Source organism: Eleutherodactylus coqui, chromosome 11, assembly GCF_035609145.1.
Source record: "Eleutherodactylus coqui strain aEleCoq1 chromosome 11, aEleCoq1.hap1, whole genome shotgun sequence".
Classification (NCBI taxonomy): Eukaryota; Metazoa; Chordata; class Amphibia; order Anura; family Eleutherodactylidae; genus Eleutherodactylus; species Eleutherodactylus coqui.
In genome coordinates, this window is record NC_089847.1 from 58,010,862 (window position 1) to 58,025,185 (window position 14,324).

At 42.2% G+C, this 14,324-nt stretch overlaps 9 non-coding genes across 9 annotated transcripts; 7 read left to right on the top strand and 2 right to left on the bottom strand.

Moving 5' to 3' along the window:
* The first annotated feature begins 1,781 nt into the window (after positions 1–1,781).
* On the top strand, positions 1,782–1,863 carry TRNAS-GCU (transfer RNA serine (anticodon GCU)). The gene has a single exon. It is a non-coding gene; the product is annotated as a tRNA-Ser (tRNA).
* Positions 1,864–3,895: 2,032 nt separating this feature from the next.
* Positions 3,896–3,977, top strand: TRNAS-GCU (transfer RNA serine (anticodon GCU)). Its single transcript has one exon. It is a non-coding gene; the product is annotated as a tRNA-Ser (tRNA).
* A 1,038-nt stretch (positions 3,978–5,015) lies between these two features.
* TRNAS-GCU (transfer RNA serine (anticodon GCU)) lies at positions 5,016–5,097 on the top strand. Its single transcript has one exon. It is a non-coding gene; the product is annotated as a tRNA-Ser (tRNA).
* A 3,278-nt stretch (positions 5,098–8,375) lies between these two features.
* On the top strand, positions 8,376–8,457 carry TRNAS-GCU (transfer RNA serine (anticodon GCU)). Its single transcript has one exon. It is a non-coding gene; the product is annotated as a tRNA-Ser (tRNA).
* Positions 8,458–9,933: 1,476 nt separating this feature from the next.
* Positions 9,934–10,007, bottom strand: TRNAN-AUU (transfer RNA asparagine (anticodon AUU)). Its single transcript has one exon. It is a non-coding gene; the product is annotated as a tRNA-Asn (tRNA).
* A 605-nt stretch (positions 10,008–10,612) lies between these two features.
* TRNAS-GCU (transfer RNA serine (anticodon GCU)) lies at positions 10,613–10,694 on the top strand. The gene has a single exon. It is a non-coding gene; the product is annotated as a tRNA-Ser (tRNA).
* Positions 10,695–12,170: 1,476 nt separating this feature from the next.
* Positions 12,171–12,244, bottom strand: TRNAN-AUU (transfer RNA asparagine (anticodon AUU)). Its single transcript has one exon. It is a non-coding gene; the product is annotated as a tRNA-Asn (tRNA).
* A 605-nt stretch (positions 12,245–12,849) lies between these two features.
* Positions 12,850–12,931, top strand: TRNAS-GCU (transfer RNA serine (anticodon GCU)). Its single transcript has one exon. It is a non-coding gene; the product is annotated as a tRNA-Ser (tRNA).
* Positions 12,932–13,969: 1,038 nt separating this feature from the next.
* On the top strand, positions 13,970–14,051 carry TRNAS-ACU (transfer RNA serine (anticodon ACU)). Its single transcript has one exon. It is a non-coding gene; the product is annotated as a tRNA-Ser (tRNA).
* Positions 14,052–14,324: the final 273 nt, after the last annotated feature.

Here is a 14,324-nt window from a genome sequence, read left to right on the forward strand (position 1 = left end):
TCAGGATCTCCTGTTTACTAGACAGGCGCTTTAACCAACTAAGCCACAGCGCCCATGAGCAAAACTGTGGAAAACCAGAAAGATGGCAAGGATGATCCAGGAGAAGAATTTTTAAATGTAGGATGATTTTGAGGAGTGGTTCTAAGTTTTGCTATTTGTCACAGAGATGGCAAATTAAGTGTGAACAGATCCTATGCAGCATGTAGTTTCAGGTGGCTACCACTATAGAACAGCAAGGAAGTCGAGTCCCATCACATACTTGGCAGCAGCATGCAGTTCTCTGTCATTTTGCATCGTGACAATTCTAAATGAAATCGGTTTGGGACGATCCTTTTTGGAAAAGACATGGATAATTTTTCCATAGGTATGTAATCCATGCATTTGCCTTGCATAAATTGTGGCCTGTTTTACTTTAAAAGTTAGATAGAAGGCAGAATTGACAGATTTAGGGAATTCTAGGGAAATGCCAACATAAATGAGAAGCAGAGAGGACTGAATGTTTAGTATTTATGCCATTAGCATGGGTCATCACGTTGGATGTAAAACAAGACCTGCTGAGCCAATGTCTGATGTACGGCGCTGTTGCATGTGGAAAGAAAATGAAGCCTAAGAATCATCACGACTGTTTTCCAAATGTGGGTTCGGTAAAGGTACTTTTGTTGACAGGGTGGCCGAGTGGTAAAGGCGATGGACTGCTAATCCATTGTGCTCTGCACGCATGGGTTCGAATCCCATCCTCGTCCTATGATTCCTTTTTGGAAAATTCTCTATGCTCAGCGCAAGCAATGCCCCGAGGGAGAAAATTTACCATCACCGTTCTAGAAGGATGCTATTGAAGTCTCTAAACATATTTACAGGCATTATGTAGCGTATCAGTCAGGCAATAGTGAATCGGAACTTCTAATTTATCGTGCCTTATGCCATCCTACATTTTGCAAAACGTTGCAATCATCTACTTGTTAAAACTAAACCAGAGCTGACTCTTTGCCACTCGGGTGGAGTATTCTAGGGATGTGGAACGAGCATCTTTAATGTCATTGGCTAGTGAACATCTCCCTTTTGGAAAAAAAAACTGATTATTGAGCAGAATAAGAGAACAAGGCACTGCTGAGAGTTGAACTCAGGATCTCCTGTTTACTAGACAGGCGCTTTAACCAACTAAGCCACAGCGCCCATGAGCAAAACTGTGGAAAACCAGAAAGATGGCAAGGATGATCCAGGAGAAGAATTTTTAAATGTAGGATGATTTTGAGGAGTGGTTCTAAGTTTTGCTATTTGTCACAGAGATGGCAAATTAAGTGTGAACAGATCCTATGCAGCATGTAGTTTCAGGTGGCTACCACTATAGAACAGCAAGGAAGTCGAGTCCCATCACATACTTGGCAGCAGCATGCAGTTCTCTGTCATTTTGCATCGTGACAATTCTAAATGAAATCGGCTTGGGACGATCCTTTTTGGAAAAGACATGGATAATTTGTCCATAGGTATGTAATCCATGCATTTGCCTTGCATGAATTGTGGCCTGTTTTACTTTAAAAGTTAGATAGAAGGCAGAATTGACAGATTTAGGGAATTCTAGGGAAATGCCAATATAAATGAGAAGCAGAGAGGACTGAATGTTTAGTATGTATGCCATTAGCATGGGTCATCACGTTGGATGTAAAACAAGACCTGCTGAGCCAATGTCTGATGTACGTCGCTGTTGCATGTGGAAAGAAAATGAAGCCTTAGAATCATCACGACTGTTTTCCAAATGTGGGTTCGGTAAAGGTACTTTTGTTGACGGGGTGGCCGAGTGGTTAAGGCGATGGACTGCTAATCCATTGTGCTCTGCACGCATGGGTTCGAATCCCATCCTCGTCGTATGATTCTTTTTTGGAAAATTCTCTATGCTCAGCGCAAGCAATGCCCCGAGGAAGAAAATTTACCATCACCGTTAAAGAAGGATGCTATTGAAGTCTCTAAACATATTTACAGGCATTATGTAGCGTATCAGTCAGGCAATAGTGAATCGGCACCTCTAATTTATCGTGCCTTATGCCATCCTACATTTTGCAAAACGTTGCAACCATCTACTTGTTAAAACTAAACCAGAGCTGACTCTTTGCCACTCGGGTGGAGTATTCTAGGGATGTGGAACGAGCATCTTTAATGTCATTGGCTAGTGAACATCTCCCTTTTGGAAAAAAAAACTGATTATTGAGCAGAATAAGAGAACAAGGCACTGCTGAGAGTTGAACTCAGGAGCTCCTGTTTACTAGACAGGCACTTTAACCAACTAAGCCACAGCGCCCATGAGCAAAACTGTGGAAAACCAGAAAGATGGCAAGGATGATCCAGGAGAAGAATTTTTAAATGTAGGATGATTTTGAGGAGTGGTTCTAAGTTTTGCTATTTGTCACAGAGATGGCAAATTAAGTGTGAACAGATCCTATGCAGCATGGAGTTTCAGGTGGCTACCACTATAGAACAGAAAGGAAGTCGAGTCCCATCACATACTTGGCAGCAGCATGCAGTTCTCTGTCATTTTGCATCGTGACAATTCTAAATGAAATCGATTTAGGGATGCTAGGGAAATGCCAACATAAATGAGAAGCAGAGAGGACTGAATGTTTAGTATGTATGCCATTAGCATGGGTCATCACGTTGGATGTAAAACAAGACCTGCTGAGCCAATGTCTGATGTACGGCGCTGTTGCATGTGGAAATAAAATGAAGCCTAAGAATCATCACGACTGTTTTCCAAATGTGGGTTCGGTAAACGTACTTTTGTTGACGACTTGGACGAGTGGTTAAGGCGATGGACTGCTAATCCATTGTGCTCTGCACGCATGGGTTCGAAATCCCATCCTCGTCGTATGATTCCTTTTTGGAAAATTCTCTATGCTCAGCGCAAGCAATGCCCCGAGGAAGAAAATTTACCATCACCGTTCAAGAAGGATGCTATTGAAGTCTCTAAACATATTTACAGGCATTATGTAGCGTATCAGTCAGGCAATAGTGTATCGGCACCTCTAATTTATCGTGCCTTATGCCATCCTACATTTTGCAAAACGTTGCAACCATCTACTTGTTAAAACTAAACCAGAGCTGACTCTTTGCCACTCGGGTGGAGTATTCTAGGGATGTGGGACGAGCATCTTTAATGTCATTGGCTAGTGAACATCTCCCTTTTGGAAAAAAAAGCTGATTATTGAGCAGAATAAGAGAACAAGGCACTGCTGAGAGTTGAACTCAGGAGCTCCTGTTTACTAGACAGGCGCTTTAACCAACTAAGCCACAGCGCCCATGAGCAAAACTGTGGAAAACCAGAAAGATGGCAAGGATGATCCAGGAGAAGAATTTTTAAATGTAGGATGATTTTGAGGAGTGGTTCTAAGTTTTGCTATTTGTCACAGAGATGGCAAATTAAGTGTGAACAGATCCTATGCAGCATGTAGTTTCAGGTGGCTACCACTATAGAACAGCAAGGAAGTCGAGTCCCGTCACATACTTGGCAGCAGTATGCAGTTCTCTGTCATTTTGCATCGTGACGATTCTAAATGAAATTGGCTTGGGACGATCCTTTTTGGAAAAGACATGGATAATTTGTCCATAGGTATGTAATCCATGCATTTGCCTTGCATGAATTGTGGCCTGTTTTACTTTAAAAGTTAGATAGAAGGCAGAATTGACAGATTTAGGGAATTCTAGGGAAATGCCAACATAAATCAGAAGCAGAGAGGACTGAATGTTTAGTATGTATGCCATTAGCATGGGTCATCACGTTGGATGTAAAACAAGACCTGCTGAGCCAATGTCTGATGTACGGCGCTGTTGCATGTGGAAAGAAAATGAAGCCTTAGAATCATCACGACTGTTTTCCAAATGTGGGTTCGGTAAAGGTACTTTTGTTGACGGGGTGGCCGAGTGGTTAAGGCGATGGACTGCTAATCCATTGTGCTCTGCACGCATGGGTTCGAATCCCATCTTCGTCGTATGATTCCTTTTTGGAAAATTCTCTATGCTCAGCGCAAGCAATGCCCCGAGGAAGAAAATTTACCATCACCGTTCAAGAAGGATGCTATTGAAGTCTCTAAACATATTTACAGGCATTATGTAGCGTATCAGTCAGGCAATAGTGTATCGGCACCTCTAATTTATCGTGCCTTATGCCATCCTACATTTTGCAAAACGTTGCAACCATCTACTTGTTAAAACTAAACCAGAGCTGACTCTTTGCCACTCGGGTGGAGTATTCTAGGGATGTGGGACGAGCATCTTTAATGTCATTGGCTAGTGAACATCTCCCTTTTGGAAAAAAAAGCTGATTATTGAGCAGAATAAGAGAACAAGGCACTGCTGAGAGTTGAACTCAGGAGCTCCTGTTTACTAGACAGGCGCTTTAACCAACTAAGCCACAGCGCCCATGAGCAAAACTGTGGAAAACCAGAAAGATGGCAAGGATGATCCAGGAGAAGAATTTTTAAATGTAGGATGATTTTGAGGAGTGGTTCTAAGTTTTGCTATTTGTCACAGAGATGGCAAATTAAGTGTGAACAGATCCTATGCAGCATGTAGTTTCAGGTGGCTACCACTATAGAACAGCAAGGAAGTCGAGTCCCGTCACATACTTGGCAGCAGTATGCAGTTCTCTGTCATTTTGCATCGTGACGATTCTAAATGAAATTGGCTTGGGACGATCCTTTTTGGAAAAGACATGGATAATTTGTCCATAGGTATGTAATCCATGCATTTGCCTTGCATGAATTGTGGCCTGTTTTACTTTAAAAGTTAGATAGAAGGCAGAATTGACAGATTTAGGGAATTCTAGGGAAATGCCAACATAAATCAGAAGCAGAGAGGACTGAATGTTTAGTATGTATGCCATTAGCATGGGTCATCACGTTGGATGTAAAACAAGACCTGCTGAGCCAATGTCTGATGTACGGCGCTGTTGCATGTGGAAAGAAAATGAAGCCTTAGAATCATCACGACTGTTTTCCAAATGTGGGTTCGGTAAAGGTACTTTTGTTGACGGGGTGGCCGAGTGGTTAAGGCGATGGACTGCTAATCCATTGTGCTCTGCACGCATGGGTTCGAATCCCATCTTCGTCGTATGATTCCTTTTTGGAAAATTCTCTATGCTCAGCGCAAGCAATGCCCCGAGGAAGAAAATTTACCATCACCGTTCAAGAAGGATGCTATTGAAGTCTCTAAACATATTTACAGGCATTATGTAGCGTATCAGTCAGGCAATAGTGAATCGGCACCTCTAATTTATCGTGCCTTATGCCATCCTACATTTTGCAAAACGTTGCAACCATCTACTTGTTAAAACTAAACCAGAGCTGACTCTTTGCCACTCGGGTGGAGTATTCTAGGGATGTGGGACGAGCATCTTTAATGTCATTGGCTAGTGAACATCTCCCTTTTGGAAAAAAAAGCTGATTATTGAGCAGAATAAGAGAACAAGGCACTGCTGAGAGTTGAACTCAGGATCTCCTGTTTACTAGACAGGCGCTTTAACCAAATAAGCCACAGCGCCCATGAGCAAAACGGTGGAAAACCAGAAAGATGGCAAGGATGATCCAGGAGAAGAATTTTTAAATGTAGGATGATTTTGAGGAGTGGTTCTAAGTTTTGCTATTTGTCATAGAGATGGCAAATTAAGTGTGAACAGATCCTATGCAGAATGTGGTTTCAGGTGGCTACCACTATAGAACAGCAAGGAAGTCGAGTCCCATCACATACTTGGCAGCAGCATGCAGTTCTCTGTCATTTTGCATCGTGACGATTCTAAATGAAATCAGCTTGGGACGATCCTTTTTGGAAAAGACATGGATAATTTGTCCATAAGTATGTAATCCATGCATTTGCCTTGCATGAATTGTGGCCTGTTTTACTTTAAAAGTTAGATAGAAGACAGAATTGACAGATTTAGGGAATGCTAGGGAAATGCCAACATAAATGAGAAGCAGAGAGGACTGAATGTTTAGTATTTATGCCATTAGCATGGGTCATCACGTTGGATGTAAAACAAGACCTGCTGAGCCAATGTCTGATGTACGGCGCTGTTGCATGTGGAAAGAAAATGAAACCTAAGAATCATCACGACTGTTTTCCAAATGTGGGTTCGGTAAAGGTACTTTTGTTGACGGGGTGGCTGAGTGGTTAAGGCGATGGACTGCTAACCCATTGTGCTCTGCACGCATGTGTTCGAATCCCATCCTCGTTGTATGATTCCATTTTGGAAAATTCTCTATGCTCAGCGCAAGCAATGCCCCGAGGAAGAAAATTTACCATCACTGTTCAAGAAGGGTGCTATTCAAGTCTCTAAACATATTTACAGGCATTATGTAGCGTATCAGTCAGGCAATAGTGAATCCACTCCTCTAATTTATCGTGCCTTATGCCATCCTACATTTTGCAAAACTTTGCAACCATCTACTTGTTAAAACTAAACCAGAGCTGACTCTTTGCCACTCGGGTGGAGTATTCTAGGGATGTGGGACGAGCATCTTTAATGTCATTGGCTAGTGAACATCTCCCTTTTGGAAAAAAAACCTGATTATTGAGCAGAATAAGAGAACAAGGCACTGCTGAGAGTTGAACTCAGGATCTCCTGTTTACTAGAGAGGCGCTTAAACCAACCAAGCCACAGCACCCATGAGCAAAACTGTGGAAAACCAGAAAGATGGCAAAGATGATCCAGGAGAAGAATTTTTAAATGTAGGATGATTTTGTGGAGTGGTTCTACGTTTTGCTATTTGTCACAGAGGTGGCAAATTAAGTGTGAACAGATCCTATGCAGCATGTAGTTTCAGGTGGCTACCACTATAGAACAGCAAGGAAGTCGAGTCCCGTCACATACTTGGCAGCAGCATGCAGTTCTCTGTCATTTTGCATCGTGACGATTCTAAATGAAATCGGCTTGGGACATTCCTTTTTGGAAAAGACATGGATAATTTGTCCATAGGTATGTAATCCATGCATTTGCCTTGCATGAATTGTGGCCTGTTTTACTTTAAAAGTTAGATAGAAGGCAGAATTGACAGATTTAGGGAATGCTAGGGAAATGCCAACATAAATGAGAAGCAGAGAGGACTGAATGTTTAGTATTTATGCCATTAGCATGGGTCATCACGTTGGATGTAAAACAAGACCTGCTGAGCCAATGTCTGATGTACGGCGCTGTTGCATGTGGAAAGAAAATGAAGCCTAAGAATCATCACGACTGTTTTCCAAATGTGGGTTCGGTAAAGGTACGTTTCTTGACGGGGTGGCCGAGTGGTTAAGGCGATGGACTGCTAATCTATTGTGCTCTGCACGCATGGGTTCGAATCCCATCCTCGTCGTATGATTCCTTTTTGGAAAATTCTCTATGCTCAGCGCAAGCAATGCCCCGAGGAAGAAAATTTACCATCACCGTTCAAGAAGGATGCTATTGAAGTCTCTAAACATATTTACAGGCATTATGTAGCGTACCAGTCAGGCAATAGTGAATCGGCACCTCTAATTTATCGTGCCTTATGCCATCCTACATTTTGCAAAACGTTGCAACCATCTACTTGTTAAAACTAAACCAGAGCTGACTCTTTGTCACTCGGGTGGAGTATTCTAGGGATGTGGGACGAGCATCTTTAATGTCATTGGCTAGTGAACATCTCCCTTTTGGAAAAAAAAGCTGATTATTGAGCAGAATAAGAGAACAAGGCACTGCTGAGAGTTGAACTCAGGATCTCCTGTTTACTAGACAGGCGCTTTAACCAAATAAGCCACAGCGCCCATGAGCAAAACGGTGGAAAACCAGAAAGATGGCAAGGATGATCCAGGAGAAGAATTTTTAAATGTAGGATGACTTTGAGGAGTGGTTCTAAGTTTTGCTATTTGTCATAGAGATGGCAAATTAAGTGTGAACAGATCCTATGCAGAATGTGGTTTCAGGTGGCTACCACTATAGAACAGCAAGGAAGTCGAGTCCCATCACATACTTGGCAGCAGCATGCAGTTCTCTGTCATTTTGCATCGTGACGATTCTAAATGAAATCGGCTTGGGACGATCCTTTTTGGAAAAGACATGGATAATTTGTCCATAGGTATGTAATCCATGCATTTGCCTTGCATGAATTGTGGCCTGTTTTACTTTAAAAGTTAGATAGAAGGCAGAATTGACAGATTTAGGGAATGCTAGGGAAATGCCAACATAAATGAGAAGCAGAGAGGACTAAATGTTTAGTATTTATGTCATTAGCATGGGTCATCACGTTGGATGTAAAACAAGACCTGCTGAGCCAATGTCTGATGTACGGCGCTGTTGCATGTGGAAAGAAAATGAAGCCTAAGAATCATCACGACTGTTTTCCAAATGTGGGTTCGGTAAAGGTATTTTTGTTGACGGGGTGGCCGAGTGGTTAAGGCGATGGACTGCTAATCCATTGTGCTCTGCACGCATGGGTTCGAATCCCATCCTTGTCGTATGATTCCTTTTTGGAAAATTCTCTATGCTCAGCGCAAGCAATGCCCCGAGGAAGAAAATTTACCATCACCGTTCAAGAAGGATGCTATTGAAGTCTCTAAACATATTTACAGGCATTATGTAGCGTATCAGTCAGGCAATAGTGAATCAGCACCTCTAATTTATCGTGCCTTATGCCATCCTACATTTTGCAAAACGTTGCAACCATCTACTTGTTAAAACTAAACCAGAGCTGACTCTTTGCCACTCGGGTGGAGTATTCTAGGGATGTGGGACGAGCATCTTTAATGTCATTGGCTAGTGAACATCTCCCTTTTGGAAAAAAAAACTGCTTATTGAGCAGAATAAGAGAAGAAGGCACTGCTGAGAGTTGAACTCAGGATCTCCTGTTTACTAGACAGGCGCTTTAACCAACTAAGCCACAGCGCCCATGAGCAAAACTGTGGAAAACCAGAAAGATGGCAAGGATGATCCAGGAGAAGAATTTTTAAATGTAGGATGATTTTGAGGAGTGGTTCTAAGTTTTGCTATTTGTCACAGAGATGGCAAATTAAGTGTGAACAGATCCTATGCAGCATGTAGTTTCAGGTGGCTACCACTATAGAACAGCAAGGAAGTCGAGTCCCATCACATACTTGGCAGCAGCATGCAGTTCTCTGTCATTTTGCATCGTGACAATTCTAAATGAAATCGGTTTGGGACGATCCTTTTTGGAAAAGACATGGATAATTTGTCCATAGGTATGTAATCCATGCATTTGCCTTGCATAAATTGTGGCCTGTTTTACTTTAAAAGTTAGATAGAAGGCAGAATTGACAGATTTAGGGAATTCTAGGGAAATGCCAACATAAATGAGAAGCAGAGAGGACTGAATGTTTAGTATGTATGCCATTAGCATGGCTCATCACGTTGGATGTAAAACAAGACCTGCTGAGCCAATGTCTGATGTACGGTGCTGTTGCATGTGGAAAGAAAATGAAGCCTAAGAATCATCACGACTGTTTTCCAAATGTGGGTTCGGTAAAGGTACTTTTGTTGACGGGGTGGCCGAGTGGTTAAGGCGATGGACTGCTAATCCATTGTGCTCTGCATGCAAGGGTTCGAATCCCATCCTCGTCGTATGATTCCTTTTTGGAAAATTCTCTATGCTCAGCGCAAGCAATGCCCCGAGGAAGAAAATTTACCATCACCGTTCAAGAAGGATGCTATTGAAGTCTCTAAACATATTTACAGGCATTATGTAGCGTATCAGTCAGGCAATAGTGAATCGGCACCTCTAATTTATCGTGCCTTATGCCATCCTACATTTTGCAAAACGTTGTAACCATCTACTTGTTAAAACTAAACCAGAGCTGACTCTTTGCCACTCGGGTGGAGTATTCTAGGGATGTGGGACGAGCATCTTTAATGTCATTGGTAGTGAACATCTCCCTTTTGGAAAAAAAAAGCTGATTATTGAGCAGAATAAGAGAACAAGGCACTACTGAGAGTTGAACTCAGGATATCCTGTATAATAGACAGGTGCTTTAACCAACTAAGCCACAGCGCCCATGAGCAAAACTGAGGAAAACCAGAAAGATGGCAAGGATGATCCAGGAGAATTTTTAAATGTAGGATGATTTTGAGGAGTGGTTCTAAGTTTTGCTATTTGTCACAGAGATGGCAAATTAAGTGTGAACAGATCCTATGCAGCATGTAGTTTCAGGTGGCTACCACTATAGAACAGCAAGGAAGTCGAGTCCCATCACATACTTGGCAGCAGCATGCAGTTCTCTGTCATTTTGCATCGTGACAATTCTAAATGAAATCGGCTTGGGACGATCCTTTTTGGAAAAGACATGGATAATTTGTCCATAGGTATGTAATCCATGCATTTGCCTTGCATGAATTGTGGCCTGTTTTACTTTAAAAGTTAGATAGAAGGCAGAATTGACAGATTTAGGGAATGCTAGGGAAATGCCAACATAAATGAGAAGCAGAGAGGACTGAATGTTTAGTATTTATGCCATTAGCATGGGTCATCACGTTGGATGTAAAACAAGACCTGCTGAGCCAATGTCTGATGTATGGCGCTGTTGCATGTGGAAAGAAAATGAAGCCTAAGAATCATCACGACTGTTTTCCAAATGTGGGTTCGGTAAAGGTAATTTTGTTGACGGGGTGGCCGAGTGGTTAAGGCGATGGACTGCTAATCCATTGTGCTCTGCACGCATGGGTTCGAATCCCATCCTTGTCGTATGATTCCTTTTTGGAAAATTCTCTATGCTCAGCGCAAGCAATGCCCCGAGGAAGAAAATTTACCATCACCGTTCAAGAAGGATGCTATTGAAGTCTCTAAACATATTTACAGGCATTATGTAGCGTATCAGTCAGGCAATAGTGAATCGGCACCTCTAATTTATCGTGCCTTATGCCATCCTACATTTTGCAAAACGTTGCAACCATCTACTTGTTAAAACTAAACCAGAGCTGACTCTTTGCCACTCGGGTGGAGTATTCTAGGGATGTGGGACGAGCATCTTTAATGTCATTGGCTAGTGAACATCTCCCTTTTGGAAAAAAAAACTGCTTATTGAGCAGAATAAGAGAAGAAGGCACTGCTGAGAGTTGAACTCAGGATCTCCTGTTTACTAGACAGGCGCTTTAACCAACTAAGCCACAGCGCCCAAGAGCAAAACTGTGGAAAACCAGAAAGATGGCAAGGATGATCCAGGAGAAGAATTTTTAAATGTAGGATGATTTTGAGGAGTGGTTCTAAGTTTTGCTATTTGTCACAGAGATGGCAAATTAAGTGTGAACAGATCCTATGCAGCATGTAGTTTCAGGTGGCTACCACTATAGAACAGCAAGGAAGTCGAGTCCCATCACATACTTGGCAGCAGCATGCAGTTCTCTGTCATTTTGCATCGTGACAATTCTAAATGAAATCGGTTTGGGACGATCCTTTTTGGAAAAGACATGGATAATTTGTCCATAGGTATGTAATCCATGCATTTGCCTTGCATAAATTGTGGCCTGTTTTACTTTAAAAGTTAGATAGAAGGCAGAATTGACAGATTTAGGGAATTCTAGGGAAATGCCAACATAAATGAGAAGCAGAGAGGACTGAATGTTTAGTATGTATGCCATTAGCATGGCTCATCACGTTGGATGTAAAACAAGACCTGCTGAGCCAATGTCTGATGTACGGTGCTGTTGCATGTGGAAAGAAAATGAAGCCTAAGAATCATCACGACTGTTTTCCAAATGTGGGTTCGGTAAAGGTACTTTTGTTGACGGGGTGGCCGAGTGGTTAAGGCGATGGACTGCTAATCCATTGTGCTCTGCATGCAAGGGTTCGAATCCCATCCTCGTCGTATGATTCCTTTTTGGAAAATTCTCTATGCTCAGCGCAAGCAATGCCCCGAGGAAGAAAATTTACCATCACCGTTCAAGAAGGATGCTATTGAAGTCTCTAAACATATTTACAGGCATTATGTAGCGTATCAGTCAGGCAATAGTGAATCGGCACCTCTAATTTATCGTGCCTTATGCCATCCTACATTTTGCAAAACGTTGTAACCATCTACTTGTTAAAACTAAACCAGAGCTGACTCTTTGCCACTCGGGTGGAGTATTCTAGGGATGTGGGACGAGCATCTTTAATGTCATTGGTAGTGAACATCTCCCTTTTGGAAAAAAAAAGCTGATTATTGAGCAGAATAAGAGAACAAGGCACTACTGAGAGTTGAACTCAGGATATCCTGTATAATAGACAGGTGCTTTAACCAACTAAGCCACAGCGCCCATGAGCAAAACTGAGGAAAACCAGAAAGATGGCAAGGATGATCCAGGAGAATTTTTAAATGTAGGATGATTTTGAGGAGTGGTTCTAAGTTTTGCTATTTGTCACAGAGATGGCAAATTAAGTGTGAACAGATCCTATGCAGCATGTAGTTTCAGGTGGCTACCACTATAGAACAGCAAGGAAGTCGAGTCCCATCACATACTTGGCAGCAGCATGCAGTTCTCTGTCATTTTGCATCGTGACAATTCTAAATGAAATCGGCTTGGGACGATCCTTTTTGGAAAAGACATGGATAATTTGTCCATAGGTATGTAATCCATGCATTTGCCTTGCATGAATTGTGGCCTGTTTTACTTTAAAAGTTAGATAGAAGGCAGAATTGACAGATTTAGGGAATGCTAGGGAAATGCCAACATAAATGAGAAGCAGAGAGGACTGAATGTTTAGTATTTATGCCATTAGCATGGGTCATCACGTTGGATGTAAAACAAGACCTGCTGAGCCAATGTCTGATGTATGGCGCTGTTGCATGTGGAAAGAAAATGAAGCCTAAGAATCATCACGACTGTTTTCCAAATGTGGGTTCGGTAAAGGTACTTTTGTTGACGGGGTGGCCGAGTGGTTAAGGCGATGGACTGCTAATCCATTGTGCTCTGCACGCATGGGTTCGAATCCCATCCTCGTCGTATGATTCCTTTTTGGAAAATTCTCTATGCTCAGCGCAAGCAATGCCCCGAGGAAGAAAATTTACCATCACCGTTCAAGAAGGATGCTATTGAAGTCTCTAAACATATTTACAGGCATTATGTAGCGTATCAGTCAGGCAATAGTGAATCGGCACCTCTAATTTATCGTGCCTTATGCCATCCTACATTTTGCAAAACGTTGCAACCATCTACTTGTTAAAACTAAACCAGAGATGACTCTTTGCCACTCGGGTGGAGTATTCTAGGGATGTGGGACGAGCATCTTTAATGTCATTGGCTAGTGAACATCTCCCTTTTGGAAAAAAAAACTGCTTATTGAGCAGAATAAGAGAACAAGGCACTGCTGAGAGTTGAACTCAGGATCTCCTGTTTACTAGACAGGCGCTTTAACCAACTAAGCCACAGCGCCCATGAGCAAAACTGTGGAAAACCAGAAAGATGGCAAGGATGATCCAGGAGAAGAATTTTTAAATGTAGGATGATTTTGAGGAGTGGTTCTAAGTTTTGCTATTTGTCACAGAGATGGCAAATTAAGTGTGAACAGATCCTATGCAGCATGTAGTTTCAGGTGGCTACCACTATAGAACAGCAAGGAAGTCGAGTCCCATCACATACTTGGCAGCAGCATGCAGTTCTCTGTCATTTTGCATCGTGACAATTCTAAATGAAATCGGTTTGGGACGATCCTTTTTGGAAAAGACATGGATAATTTTTCCATAGGTATGTAATCCATGCATTTGCCTTGCATAAATTGTGGCCTGTTTTACTTTAAAAGTTAGATAGAAGGCAGAATTGACAGATTTAGGGAATTCTAGGGAAATGCCAACATAAATGAGAAGCAGAGAGGACTGAATGTTTAGTATGTATGCCATTAGCATGGCTCATCACGTTGGATGTAAAACAAGACCTGCTGAGCCAATGTCTGATGTACGGCGCTGTTGCATGTGGAAAGAAAATGAAGCCTAAGAATCATCACGACTGTTTTCCAAATGTGGGTTCGGTAAAGGTACTTTTGTTGACGGGGTGGCCGAGTGGTTAAGGCGATGGACTACTAATCCATTGTGCTCTGCACGCATGGGTTCGAATCCAATCCTCGTCGTATGATTCCTTTTTGGAAAATTCTCTATGCTCAGCGCAAGCAATGCCCCGAGGAAGAAAATTTACCATCACCGTTCAAGAAGGATGCTATTGAAGTCTCTAAACATATTTACAGGCATTATGAAGCGTATCAGTCAGGCAATAGTGAATCGGCACCTCTAATTTATCGTGCCTTATGCCATCCTACATTTTGCAAAACGTTGCAACCATCTACTTGTTAAAACTAAACCAGAGCTGACACTTTGCCACTCGGGTGGAGTATTCTAGGGATGTG